Here is a 14,963-nt window from a genome sequence, read left to right as displayed (position 1 = left end):
ACTTGTACAAGGGCATTCATATAAAGAGGCAGCAGCTTAATTTTGCTTGTTTCCCAAGCAATGTGTTCAGGGAGGTCTAGACACAGAGTGGACAGATGAAGGAAAATGACCCAATGAAGACATTTTCCAGGACATGTTCCCAGGCTGTGCTGTAGGGGTGACCACATTTTAGTCTAGTAAGGTTGAAGATCAGAGCTGAATACTGCTGAAACTTGAGCGTCCTAAAAATTCCCTGTTAAAGGTATCCCATGGAGAGATCCAGGTCTCACTACATGATTTGAAAATGGTCTTATTTGGAGGAATCAAATTAATCAGCTCACAACAAGATGCTTGTATACTTGTGGTGTTGAGACCTCAGTGATGGATACCTTTTTGTTTTTTCTTTGAGACAGAGTCTTCCTCTGCTGCCCATGCCGAAGCGCAGTGGCAATCACATAGCTCACAGCCCCCTTGAACTCCTGGGCTCAAGATATCCCCTCAACTCAGCCTTCTGAGTAGCTGGAACCACAGCTCTGTGCCACCACAGCTGGCTGATATTGTAATGGTGAGATCTTCATCTGTACAAAAAAAAAATAAAAAATAGCCAGGTGTGATGGTGCACACTTGTAGTCACAGCTACTTTGAAGGCTGAGGTAGGAGGATTGTTTGAGCCTAGGAGTTTGAGGCTACAGGGAGCCATGATTGCACCCACTGCACTCCAGCCTGAGCAACACAGTGATGTTGCCCAGGCTGGCCTTGAACTCCTGACCTCAAGCAATCCTCCCACCTTGGCCTCCCAAATTGCTGGGATTACAGGTGTGGGCCACCGCACTCAGCCGGTGTTGAATACTTTCTGATGGCAGGTTGAGAAGACATGACTGGTAGAAGAAAAATGTTCCTAGGGCCAACCACATGGGGGCAGACTTTGTTGGGGCACCATGGCAACAGTTCCCAGTGGCAGGACCTGACGTTTCAGGAGCTAGGGAAAAGGGAGGCCATGGAATACAGGTTGAGACGTGGTAAGGACAGTCCCAAATGTTGCCTACCCCAGTTTTGTTCAGCAAAAGTCTCAGTCGTTGATTCCTTTTGTGGGCTGAAGGTATAATTCGGCTTTTTCTGCCCAATATGATGTTTGTGAGATTCATCCATATCAACCAGATGTAGGAGCCTCCTGGATTTTACAGCTCAGGGTATCTTGGGGAACTGGAGGCAGAGCTTACTCTTGTTAATAACTAAAATCATAACAGTGATAGTTGACATTTACCCAGCTCTTGCAGTGTCTAAGGGGCTATCCCAAGAGTTTCCTTTATGTGCGTTGCCTCGTTTAATTTTACAGCCTTCTCATCATGGTTACGCCATTATTATCTGAAGTTACAAGTGCACAAACTGAGACCTAGAGGGTTTCAGGACTAGCTGTGCATGCCTGGAAAAGTTTATGACAGTTCTGGGTTTGCAGCATCACTCAGTGTGGCTGAGAGCTTGTAATCAATCACCAGGCTTCTGCCCACAGGAAGCAAGCAGGGTGAGGATGGACTGGGTTCCTGGTTATCTTGATTCTGACTCTTTGATAGTAATTAGACACACATCTAGCTGAGGTGCCATCAGCCCTGTTGTTTCCTGAGGTAGCTTTGATGCTGATGGTAGGGTCGGCTTTTCAACTGTGCCTTTGCAGCCCTTGGAATAAATTTCATTGTAGGAAGCACTGAGTCACCATCTTCAAAGCAGGCAGCAAAGACCTTCAGAGCTGCTCCAGGGAACACAGACAGCTCAGCTAAGTTTGTTTACCTTCTGGAAATGTCAGATTTGGAGGTTCATTGCATTTGTCAGGTGAGCAACGTGCCTCTGTTTGACATCGCCTCACCCTGCCGTGCAGCTATGCTTCTCTTCTCTGCTCCTGAAGGTCTCAGACAGCCAGGCTGCAGTCCAAGTGTCACCCCTTAATTTCAGCAGGCAGGCTGTTCTCCCGTGTCAGGGAACAACCTGAGTTTCAGAAAAGTGTCAATTTTGTGCTGCCGAGGAAGAATTTGGGCTTAGGCAAATTGTAAGGTCATAGCAGATGCAAGCCCCAAATTTAGTTCCGAATCGTGTTTTAATTATGATTTCAGGCAAATGTAACACATTGAAATATGTGACGAGTGTAAACGTAGTCATACCACCTACATTGGGGAATAACTTGTCCTGCAGCATTTTGGGGTGGGGAAGAGGGAAATTCCCAACATTGTGTTAAAATAATATCCTACATAAGAATACAGAATTAATCAACTGAAATGCTAGATTTGTTTTGGTTTTACTCCAAAGACTAGTTAGACATACTCATGACACAAGAGTCACATAGTCTACTTTTGAGACTTAAAAAGAGAAACTAGAAGCTCAGAAAGCAGACTTTGGCGTTAAGCATTGGGTAAGTGGGAAGAACAGGGAGAAGAATGAGTTTCTATCCTTCATCCGTCTTTGTTCTGCTGCCTGTAAGCCCAGTTCATCTGTTGTTGTTGTTTTTTTCCCAAGGGGATCCGGTACCGAATGCAGCATCTACCAACCACAGGCACTGGATGTAACTATGCTTTGGTGAGCTTTCTTCTTGGGAAAACATGAAGAAATCACAGGCATTATTACTGTGTCTGCGAGTGTTGCTGGCAGGGCTGGCAGTGAGACCCTTCGCTGTCTCGGGAGATCACACTGGTCTCTGTTTTAATTCGCTTAATTGTGCACTAAAGCTTCTCTTTTCCTTGCTGGTGCTTGTCCTTAGTTTATCACACGAGGGAATTAAGATTCATTGGTTGGCCGGGTGCGGTGGCTCATGCCTGTAATCCCAGTACTTTGGGAGGCTGAGGCAGGCGGATCACGAGGTCAGGAGATCGAGACCATCCTTGCTAACACGGTGAAACCCCGTCTCTACTAAAAATACAAAAATTAGCTGGGCATGGTGGTGGGAGCCTGTAGTCCCAGCTACTCAGGAGGCTGAGACAGGAGAATGGCGTGAACCGGGGAAGGCAGAGCTTGCAGTGAGCTAAGATTGCACCACTGCACTCCAGCCTGGGCAACAGAGCAAGACTCCATCTCAAAAAAAAAAAAAATTCATAGGTAAGGAATGCATGGAGGGCTCTTTTATAACGTATGAATGCACAGCATAGATGGAAAGCATTCTTAGATCAAAAGAGCGTGCCCAGGTTATTTCCCCAAATGAAAGTACCCATAAACAGACGGAGATCCAGATGGTGACTCACCACTAGCAGCTCCCTGAAGAGCTCCACACACGCCTGCTGACAGTCACCATCCCCCTGCTGCCACCACGGTCTTCTAACGCTGCTGGTAGTTTTGAACGTTTTCATACTTCATGCAAATACATCATATAGAGTAGGTGATTTTGGGGGTTCAGGGTATAATTCAGCCTTTTCTGCCTAAGATGATGATTGTGAGATTCATCCATGTCATGGCGTGTCAATATAGCTGTTTCATTGTCAACGATGTTTAGCATTTTCTTGGGTCAACACATCGAGACTTATTTATCCACTCTGCTGCTGATGGGCATTTCAGAAGTTTCCCATTTGCAGATACTGTCAATCAGGTACCTGGGAGCACTCTCGTCCATAGCATTTGTGACATATGTGTGGCTTGCTAGGGAATTTCTACCCGGGGTGGACTTAGCACACCGTGGTCTGGAGGACTATTTTGAAAAGAATGCTGTAAATTCAGTGAAAAGAGGGAGTGACTGATGACAAAAATCCTCCTATGGCAAAGAAGGTGGTAGTGGGCAGAATCTTCTACAGAGATCATCTCACTCTTCATGCACATCCCCACTAAACTTAGGAGAAACTTGAAAAGGGAAGAAATCTTTGCCCAAGGTCACTGTTGGTAAAAACCTAAGATCCTTCCTCCTTCCCTGGATGGCTTGTATTCTAACAGAAGCTCGGATAAATTCTGAAGTAAAGGGTTGGTATTTGATTGAAACCGATTTTGACATGATGTGTGAGTTTTTAAACCTTCCCAGGGGCATTCATTGCCTTAAAATTCTAAAAAAAATTCAGGGCCATCTTAAAAGAGCTGATGGTTATAGACAAATCAGGCCATCTAGCAGAAGCAGGAAAGAATGGATGTAAAAATGAAACTCACCTATAGACAAATCAGGCCATCTAGCAGAAGCAGGAAAGAATGGATGTAAAAATGAAACTCACCTATAGACAAATCAGACCCTCTAGCAGAAACAGGAAAGAATGGATGTAAAATGAAACTCACCTATAGACAAATCAGACCCTCTAGCAGAAGCAGGAAAGAATGGATGTAAAATGAAACTCACCTATAGACAAATCAGGCCATCTAGCAGAAGCAGGAAAGAATGGATGTAAAAATGAAACTCAGACAAATCAGACCCTCTAGCAGAAACAGGAAAGAATGGATGTAAAATGAAACTCACCTATAGACAAATCAGGCCATCTAGCAGAAGCAGGAAAGAATGGATGTAAAAATGAAACTCATCTATAGACAAATCAGACCCTCTAGCAGAAACAGGGAAGAATGGATGTAAAATGAAACTCACCTATAGACAAATCAGACCCTCTAGCAGAAGCAGGAAATAATGGATGTAAAATGAAACTCACCTATAGACAAATCAGGCCATCTAGCAGAAGCAGGAAAGAATGGATGTAAAATGAAACTCATCTATAGACAAATCAGCCCCTCTAGCAGAAGCAGGAAAGAATGGATGTAAAATGAAACTCACCTATAGACAAATCAGGCCATCTAGCAGAAGCAGGAAAGAATGGATGTAAAAATGAAACTCAGACAAATCAGACCCTCTAGCAGAAGCAGGAAATAATGGATGTAAAATGAAACTCACCTATAGACAAATCAGGCCATCTAGCAGAAGCATGAAAGAATGGATGTAAAATGAAACTCATCTATAAGCAAATCAGGCCCTCTAGCAGAAGCAGGAAATAATGGATGTAAAATGAAACTCACCTATAGACAAATCAGGCCCTCTAGCAGAAGCAGGAAAGAATGGATGTAAAATGAAACTCACCTATAGACAAATCAGGCCATCTAGCAGAAGCAGGAAAGAATGGATGTAAAAATGAAACTCATCTATAGACAAATCAGACCCTCTAGCAGAAGCAGGAAAGAATGGATGTAAAATGAAACTCACCTATAGACAAATCAGACCCTCTAGCAGAAGCAGGAAAGAATAGATGTAAAATGAAACTCACCTATAGACAAATCAGGCCATCTAGCAGAAGCAGGAAAGAATGGATGTAAAAATGAAACTCATCTATAGACAAATCAGACCCTCTAGCAGAAGCAGGAAAGAATGGATGTAAAATGAAACTCATCTATAGACAAATCAGACCCTCTAGCAGAAGCAGGAAAGAATAGATGTAAAATGAAACTCACCTATAGACAAATCAGGCCATCTAGCAGAAGCATGAAAGAATGGATGTAAAATGAAACTCACCTATAAGCAAATCAGGCCCTCTAGCAGAAGCAGGAAATAATGGATGTAAAATGAAACTCACCTATAGACAAATCAGGCCCTCTAGCAGAAGCAGGAAAGAATGGATGTAAAATGAAACTCACCTATAGACAAATCAGGCCATCTAGCAGAAGCAGGAAAGAATGGATGTAAAAATGAAACTCATCTATAGACAAATCAGACCCTCTAGCAGAAGCAGGAAAGAATGGATGTAAAATGAAACTCACCTATAGACAAATCAGACCCTCTAGCAGAAGCATGAAAGAATGGATGTAAAATGAAACTCACCTATAAGCAAATCAGGCCCTCTAGCAGAAGCAGGAAATAATGGATGTAAAATGAAACTCACCTATAGACAAATCAGGCCATCTAGCAGAAGCATGACAGAGTGGATGTAAAATGAAACTCACCGTGGCATACTGGAACACTCACTATCTTAGTCTGTTTTTTGTTGCTATGACCGAATACTTAAGACTCGGTAATTTGTAATGAAATATATTTATGACAGTTCTGGAGGCTGGGAAGTCCAACAATGAGGAGCTGCATCTGGTGAGGACCTTCTTGCTAGTGGGGACTCTCTCTGGAGAGTTTTGAGATGGGGCAGGCCTCCAAGAAAAACAACCTGGCTTTTGATCACAGACCTGCTCTTCTGATAACTAACCCACACCTTTGATAACTCATTAATTGATTAATTCATGAAGGGATTAATCCATTCACGAGGGCAGAGCCTCATCTAAACACTCTTACATTGGGGACCCAGCCTCAACATGACTTTTGGTAAGGGCAAACCATATTCTAACCATAGCACTTACAAACCATCTGCTTATGTTGAATTAAATTTAGGTGGTTGAATACACACTCAGAGCTGTGACTCTTCGGTTTGATTTATCTCAGAAAGCTCTCAAAGTCCTCATGCTCTACTGAGCCCTCTCAGTATAGGTGGCATTTGCTACATAGCTGGACACTGAAGTTGGCAGCTGAACTTGGCTAGCAACAGGAGAGAGACTGATGGGTTAGAGTCGTTATGAATTAGTACTGTTTTACATTTGTTAGAAAAAAATTGCAAAACTGAACTATTATTATTAATCTTATCATTATTTTGAGAGGGGGTCCTGCTCTATTGCTCAGGCTGGAGTACAGTGGTGCAATCGTAGCTCACTGCAGCCTCAAACGCCATACTGCAGCTCTGACCATACCACGGCTCCGACCACAGCACAGCTCTGACTATACCCCAGCTCTGACTTTACTGTAGATTGGACTATACTGCAGCTGAGACCATATTGCAGCTCCTGCCACAGCACAGCTCCGATCGTACCGCAGCTCTGACTGTACGGCAGCTCTCAGCATAGCACAGCTCTGACTATACCGCAACTGTGACCATAGCACAGATCTGGCCATAGCACAGCTCTGACTCTACCGTAGCTCTCACTATGCTGTAGATCTTGCTATCCTGCAGCTCTAATCATACCACAGCTCTGAGCATAGCACAGCTCTCACTGTACTGCAGCTGTGATCATACCGCAACTCTGACCATATCTCAGCTCTTACCATAGTGCAGGTGTGATCGTGCCACAGCTCTGACCCTACTGTAGATCCGACTACACTTCAGCTGTAACCATCCTGCAGCTCTGTGCAGACCCTACATCTGATCTTCCTTCAGCTTTGACCATCCTGCAGCTCTGAGCAGACCCCACGCAATGCTGATCTCACTGCACATCTGACTGCTGCAGCTCTAACCATGCCGCAGGAAGTGAAGGAGACGAGAGAGAGAAGTAAGGCTGCAATGCTGTTTGCATAGCTTGTTGGCACGGCCGCCAGGAATCTTGGATCCAAAGTTAGGAGTGCTGCTGCTGCTTCTCCCAGGGATGGGTCTGCCTCAGTATCCCTGCAGAGTCAGTCCTGGGGTGTTGGGGCAGCCGTGCACATGTGGTCTCTGTGGCCGGTGTTCCGGTGGGTTTCAGAGCAGCGGCTGAAACTGTCAATGAAACCCCCAATGTCTGACATCTCAGAAGGCTTCTCAGGTCTCCCACATGGCAGCTTTTTTTTTTTTCTCTTTAAAATAAAAACTTTTTTTCATCCTTCACTAAGAAATAGCATTTCCCTATACACCTGACCTCAGCAATGTACACCGTACCAAATAATTACAAATGGTAAGTGCTTTTGTGAAAAGATAATCAACATGCCAGATAAGGAAAGAAATACAACATTAAAAAAAAAGAGGCCATAATTGTCCATACATTTGGCAAACATACAAAGAAAATGGACAATACTGACAGGTTTCAGGGTATCGGGCAAAAGGATTCTCTGTTAAGGGTGGAAACTGGTAACATCAACTCTAGATGGCCCATTTACACATTATTTGGAGAGATTAAAAAAGTACCCCTCCAATGAACCAGCAATTCAATGTGTAGGAGTGTAGCCTGCAGGTCGCAGGTGCACAAAGACTGTGTAAAGGGAATTGGCTGCAAAAAGGTATTTATTTGCAAACCATTGGGAATGAGTTGGAATCAATTTATAGGTTGATGGTTAAGGGTTATGTACAGTTGTTGGTTGCCAGCAAGAGAAATAGACTCTAGTTGATTGAAGAAATTTAATAGATATCGGGCAGGTCAGATAAAGGATGAGAAGATTAGGGAATTATGAGCAGAACCCCATGAAGGCTGGTGGATAAGAAGTCCATGTGTATACCTGCCATGCCCCAGTTATACACAGCCTGCTTAGGACACAGCTTTGTTGAATTACCTGTAGACCCCAGACTCTGTTGAAGCATTCTTGCTTCCATCATGAATAACTACTGAACTTTTTCTGTTTTCTTACATCCTTTCCACAGAATTGAAGGTCCCTGATAAGACATCTTTGAGGTCAGGCATAAATCATCACTTCACATCTTCACGGCAATGCAACGAACACAAGTATCTGTCTCCTTGGGTCTGTCTAACAAGGAGCAAAGCCTGGCCTCCCACCAGCATCCAGGCAATAGTGGATTCCCTCTCCACAGATGTCAAAAAAGAAACAGATGCTCCCGCAGGTGAAATGAGCTCTGGTCCACAATGCAACACAGGCTGTGCAGAAAATCAAAGAGGAACCAACCCAGAAGTATCCCCCAGGACAAATCATTAAGGGGGAAAAGGCAAGTGGTACAACCCTTTATTTTATGATTCTACTAGGAAAAAAAATAGTGGTGTTCCTTAAAATATTGAGATAACTGGCAGGTAGAATGAACCAAAAACTATTAACAGGGGTTCCCAGGAGAATGGAGGACAGTTGAAACAGGGTGTGAGGTGGAGAGGCATAATTCGTTCTAGTGATCCTGTCATTCCAGCCTTTCCAATGATACTATATTGGTGAATGCATTGCCCAGATAACATTTAAAAAGGTTTTAAGTGGTTGGGCATGGTAGCTTATGCCTGTAATCCCAGCATTTTGGGCGGCCGAGGCAGGCGGCTCACCTGAGGTCAGGAGTTCAAGACCAGCCTGGCCAACATAGAGAAACCCTGTCTCTACTAAAAATACAAAAATTAGCTGAGCCTGGTGGTGGGCAACTGTAGTCCCAGCTACTCGGGAGGCTGAGGCAGGAGAATCCCTTGAACCCGGGAGGCGGAGGTTGCAGTGAGCTGAGATCTCGCCACTGCACTCCAGCCTTGGAGACAGAGTGAGACTCTGTCTTAAAATAAATAAATAAATAAATGCAATCTGTCTTAAAATAAATAAATAAGTTTAAAACATGTTTAACAAGCATGAATACGTATATATGGTCATGTGAGAGTGAGTATACAAGCAGATAATGGTCTGGCCATCTACATAGATAAAACTCTGACCCACAACCTGCCAAGAAAACCAACCCCTTATTCACTGTAACCAGCGCAGGAAGTCACCTGCTGTGTACAAGTCAGACATGCAGGATGTCAGATTACTATCTCCAGCAAACAGTCCAGGAAGGCAAACAATATCTTCAGGCACCATGGGCCCTAAACAAGATTTGATTCATAACCACCAGATTTCCTAATGTTTGCCCCTGATTTAAAATTAGATGGCTGGCCGTGGTGGCTCACACCTGTAATCCCAGCACTTTGGGAGGCCGAGGCAGGCAGATCACGAGGTTAGGAGATTAAGACCATCCTGGCTAACATGGTGAAACCCCATCTCCACTAAAAATACAAAAAAAAGTAAACTGGCATGGTGGCAGGTGCCTGTAGTCCCAGCTACTTTGGAGGCTGAGGCAGGAGAATGGCATGAACCCGGGAGGCGAAGCTTGCAGCGAGCAGAGATCATGCCACTGCACTCCAGCCTGGGTGACAGAGTGAGACTCTGTCTCAAAAAAAAAAAAAAAAATTAGAAAGCTGAAGAGACACCATCCTAACCAATCCCAGGGGTGCCCCACTTCTCATGAGCCTCCTACAGCTTTAGAATGTGGACAGCCTCTAATTAGGGCATGCCTGCAGTCTTCCTGATTCTCCTATCTGGGGTTCCTGCTTTTACATTTTTGCTAAATGCAAGGGACGGTGGCTGCCTCCCTTGGTATAGCAAGCCCTGGATAAATTGTTTCTTCTTGCTCGCCGTTGGGTGAGCTTCTATTATTTCCATAGTGACCAGTCATCATCACCTTGTCATCAGCAGCATGTCAATGTAGCATGGAAAGTGGGGCTGGTGGATGGAGATGTCTTTTGCAGAGCCAGGGATTCCACGTGGAGCATTTACATTGGGACATTCACTGTTGAGGGTGCTTCCCCTCTCCCCTGCAGACCACCCCCACCAAGGGTCAACCCAAGACCCCCAAGCTCACTTTCTTTCCTCCAGGTCTTCACTCTGATGTCAAGTCGTTTCATCTCTCTGAGTTCCTCTTTATTTGCTAGAAAGGGATCCTGCCCTCCCTTTCCTATGACTCTTAGGTTTGTTCTGTGATAAGGTGATTCAAGGGGTAGACACTGCTTCATAAGCTGACCCACAGTGACTGCTGGAAATGAGAGAGGATGGCTGGGCTCAGTGCTTCATGCCTGTAGTCCCAGCACCTTGGAAGGCCATGGTGGGAGCATTGCTTAAAGCTGGGAGGATCGTTGGAAGCCTGGGCAACATGGCAAGACACTCATCTCTACAAAAATAAAAATAAATTATCCAGGTGTGGTGGTGTGTGCTTGTAGTCCCAGCTACTCTGATGGCTGAAGTAGGAGAATCCCTTGAGCCTAGGTGTTTGAGGCTGCAGTGAGCTAGGATTGCATCACCTCACTCTAGCCTGGACAACACAGTGAGACCCCACCTTCAAAAAAAGAAATTAAAAAAAGAGCTCACCCTTCATTTCCACACCATTGATGTTGGCAGTTGTGATGCTAGAAGTGAAATTGGTCCTGTTCTCTCTTTGCTTTTTGTAAATAATTTCATTTAGACTTGAGGGGGTCTCCTTCTAGCTCCTAGTTTCTTTGTGTATCTGTGTGTGTGTGTCAGAGAGAGAGAGCAAGACAGAGAGAGAGACAAGGATATTTTTCTCTTTTGGTGTTCAGTGGATGGGCGGCCAGGAAGGAGTGTTTGCTGGTTTTCTGGGGAGAGTCAAATAAAAACAAATGTGGATTTAGATAAGAAAGAGATTTGAAAAGACAATTACAGGCTGGGTGTGGTGGCTCATGCCTGGAATCCCAGCACTTTGGGAGGCTGCGGTGGATCACTTGAGGTCAGGAGTTCAAGACCATCCTGGCCAACATGGTGAAACCTTGTCTCTACTTAAAAAAAAAAAAAAAAAAAAAGAAATAGCCGGGCATGGTAGCACACAGCTAAAATCCCAGCTACTCCAAAGGCTGAGGCTGGAGAATCACTTGAACCTGGGAGGTGAAGTTTGCAGTGAGCCGGGGTCATGCCACTGCACTCTAGCCTGGGCAACAGAGCGAGACCCTGCCTCAAAAACAAAAAAACAAAAAAACGATAAAAGAAAAGACAATTGCAGTAGGGAGATTGCTTGTCTGTAAGATTTGTAAGCATCTCAAAGACTCAGGCAGAAACAAATTTCATTTATAGGGAGAGGCATGTCAGAATAATTGATCAGGAAATACTTTCCCTTGTCGTTTGTTGATTTTTCAGGAGGGGCTGTCCCACGTTCCAACGTACGCGAGGGTATTCAGAGGAGCTGGGGGTGTGTAGGGGAGGAGAAAACTTCAAGTTTGGTCCACAAGCACTTTATTCCTATTGATTGTGGGGATGAACAGGTCAGCTAGACATTTACGAAGGAAAGAAGGAATTTGGAGGCCAGGCACTGTGGCTCACACTTACAATCCCAGCACTTTGGGAGGCCAATGCGGGCGGATCACCTGAGGTCAGGAGTTCAAGACCAGCCTGGCCAATATGGTGAAACCCAGTCTCTATTAAAACTACAATGTTAGCTCGGCCTGGTGGAGCATGCCTGTAATCCCAGCTACTCAGGAGGCTGAGACAGAGTTGCTTGAACCCTGGAGGCAGAGGTTGCAGTGAACCAAGATCACGCTATTGCATTCCGGCCTGGGCAACAAGAGCATAACTCCGTCTCAAAAAAATGAAAAATAAATAAAAATTTAAGGAGAAAATAAAAAGAAAGGATTTGGAGAGTCTGGTCTGGCCTTGCTCTGGAGATCAAGAGGAAGGCAGCCATGCATCTTTCCTAAGTCATGAGAGAAAGGCGGGAGTTTACAGCAAGTCACTTCTCATAACACAAAAAGGTAAGGGGGGTTGAGACTATCCTGGCTAACACAGGGAAACCCCATCTATACAACAAAATACAACAACAACAACAAATTAGTCAGATGTGGTGGTGCGTGCCTGTAGTCTCAGCTACTTGAGAGGCTGAGGCAGGAGAATGGCGTGAACCCAGGAGGCAGAGGTTTCTTCCTTCCTTCCCTCCTTCCCTCCCTTCCTTCCCTCCCTTCCTTCCCTCCCTCCCTTCCTTCCCTCCCTCCCTTCCTTCCCTCCCTCCCTTCCTTCCCTTCCCTCCCTTCCCTCCCTCCCTTCCCTCCCTCCCTCCCTTCCCTCCCTCCCTCCCCTCCCTCCCTCCCTTCCTTCCCTCTCTTCCCTCCCTCCCTCTCTTCCCTCCCTCCCTCCCTCCCTCCCCTCCCTTCCTTCCCTCCCTTCCTTCCCTTCCTTTCTTCCCTCCCTTCCTTCCTTTCTTCCCTCCCTTCCTTCCTTTCTTCCCTCCCTTCCTTCCCTTCCCTCCCTCCCTCCCTTCCTTCCCTCCCTCCCTCCCTTCCCTCCCTCCCTCCCTTCCCTCCCTCCCTTCCTTCCCTCCCTTCCTTCCCTCCCTCCCTTCCCTCCCTCCCTTCCCTCCCTCCCTTCCTTCCCTCCCTCCCTTCCCTCCCTTCCTTCCCTTCCCTCCCTTCCTTCCCTTCCCTCCCTTCCCTCCCTTCCCTTCCTTTCTTCCCTCCCTTCCCTTCCTTTCTTCCCTCCCTTCCCTTCCTTCCCTCCCTTCCTTCCCTCCCTTCCTTCCCTCCCTTCCCTCCCTCCCTTCCCTTCCTTCCCTCCCTTCCCTCCCCTCCCTTCCTTCCCTCCCTTCCTTCCCTCCCTTCCTTCCCTCCCTTCCTTCCCTTCCTTCCTTCCTTCCCTCCCTCCCTCCCTTCCCTCCCTCCCTTCCCTCCTTTCCTTCCCTCCCTTCCTTCCCTCCCTCCCTTCCTTCCCTCCCTCCCTTCCTTCCCTCCCTTCCTTCCCTCCCTTCCTTCCCTCCCTTCCCTTCCTTTCTTCCCTCCCTTCCTTCCCTTCCTTCCCTGCCCTCCCTTCCTTCCCTCCCTCCCTTCCCTCCCTTCCTTCCCTCCCTCCCTCCCTTCCTTCCCTCCTTTCCTTCCCTCCCTCCCTTCCCTCCCTCCCTTCCTTCCCTCCCTTCCTTCCCTCCCTTCCTTCCCTCCCTTCCCTCCCTCCCTCCCTTCCCTTCCTTCCCTCCCTCCCCTCCCCTCCCTCCCTCCCCTCCCTTCCTTCCCTCCCTTCCTTCCCTCCCTTCCTTCCCTCCCTTCCTTCCCTCCCTTCCTTCCCTCCCCTCCCTTCCTTCCCTCCCTTCCTTCCCTTCCTTTCTTCCCTCCCTTCCTTCCCTTCCTTCCCTCCCTTCCTTCCCTCCCTCCCTTCCCTCCCTTCCTTCCCTCCCTCCCCTCCCTTCTTCCTTCCTTCCCCTTCTCCTTTCTTCCTCCCTTCCTTCCTTCCTTTCCTCCTTCTTTCCTTCCCTCCTTCCTTCCCGTTCTCCTTCCTTCCTCCCTCCCTCCTTTCCTTCCTTCTCTCCTCTCTCTCTTTCCCTCTCTCTCTCTTTGATGGACTCTCACTCTGTCACCCAGCCTGGAGTGAAGTGGCACATTCTTCGCTCACTGCAACGTCCGCCTCCCAGGTTCAAGTGATTCTTCTGCTTCAGCCTCCTGAGTAGCTGGGACTACAAGTGTGCACCACCACGCCCGGCTAATTTCTGTATTTTTAGTAGAGATGGGGTTTCACCATGTTGGCCTGGCTGGTCTTGAACTCCTGACCTCAGGCGATCTGCCCACGTCCGCCGCCCACAATGGTGGGATTACAGGCATGAGCTACCCCACCTGGCCCAGGCAGGGGGATTTCTTACCCTTCACTGTTTTCTAGAAACACAGTGCTCAGAAAACGTTCAATCGTGTCTGGGACAAGATACTTAGGTCATTTGAGGGTCTTTGAAATGAAAGAATAAAAAATTACGTATACACATTTAGACACGAAAGTGAATTTTCGTTTAGAATAAAATCACAGCAAACTGCAAAATCTGGAAAAGCTGATGGGCAGCCTCCAAAATCACAGGATTTACAGAACTAACATTGTTATGCGTTCACCGTCAGACCCAATCCTGTTTCCCCTACAACTTCTAGCCGGAAGTTCTTTGATCAGCGATTTTTGTCTCATCCATACAGGCACGGGAAAGGTATTTCATTCTTTCCTGTAGTACAGCTGACTGTGATTTATTTTTCAGACTTTAGAAAAGTATCTTTGAGCCGGGCGCGGTGGCTCACGCCTGTAATCCCAGCACTTTGGGAGGCCGAGGCAGGCGGATCACAAGGTGAGGAGATCGAGACCATCCTGGTTAACATAGTGAAACCCCATATCTACAATAAAATACAAAAAAAATAGCCAGGCGTGGTGGCAGACACCTGTAATCCCAGCTACACGGGAGGCTGAGGGAGGAGAATCGCTTGAACCCAGGAGGTGGAGGTTGCAGTGAGCTGAGATCGCACCACTGCACTCCAGCCTGGGCAACAGAGCAAGACTCTGTCTCAAAAAAAAAAAAAAAATTGAGCATTGTAATTTCTTATTTATTTTGAGACGGAGTCTTGCTGTTTTGCCCAGGCTGGAGTATAGTGGTGCAATCTCGGCTTACTGCAACCCCCGCCTCGCGGGTGCAAGTGATTCTCCTGCCTCAGCCTCCCGAGTAGCTGGGACTACAGGCCCCTGCCAGCACATCCGGCTAATTTTTTTTTTTGTATTTTTACTAGCGATGGGGTTTTTCTGTGTTGGTCAGGCTGGTCTTGAACTCCTGACCTCAGGTGATCCAGCCATCTCAGCCTCCCAAAGTGCT

The 14,963-nt window shown here is 46.6% G+C and overlaps 1 long non-coding RNA gene across 1 annotated transcript in view; it reads left to right on the top strand.

The window, feature by feature from the left end:
• LOC134809347 (uncharacterized) overlaps positions 1-8,840 on the top strand; it is a 93,345-nt gene extending 84,505 nt beyond the window's left edge. Inside the window, exon 3 of the long non-coding RNA XR_010154962.1 lies at positions 8,274-8,840. This is a non-coding gene — a long non-coding RNA (uncharacterized LOC134809347). The remainder of the gene's footprint in view (positions 1-8,273) is intronic.
• The last annotated feature ends 6,123 nt before the right edge of the window (positions 8,841-14,963 follow it).

The sequence above is a fragment of the Pan troglodytes genome, chromosome Y, assembly GCF_028858775.2.
Source record: "Pan troglodytes isolate AG18354 chromosome Y, NHGRI_mPanTro3-v2.0_pri, whole genome shotgun sequence".
Classification (NCBI taxonomy): Eukaryota; Metazoa; Chordata; class Mammalia; order Primates; family Hominidae; genus Pan; species Pan troglodytes.
Note: the sequence above shows the minus strand (reverse complement) of the source record. Positions and strands in the feature narration are given on the sequence as shown.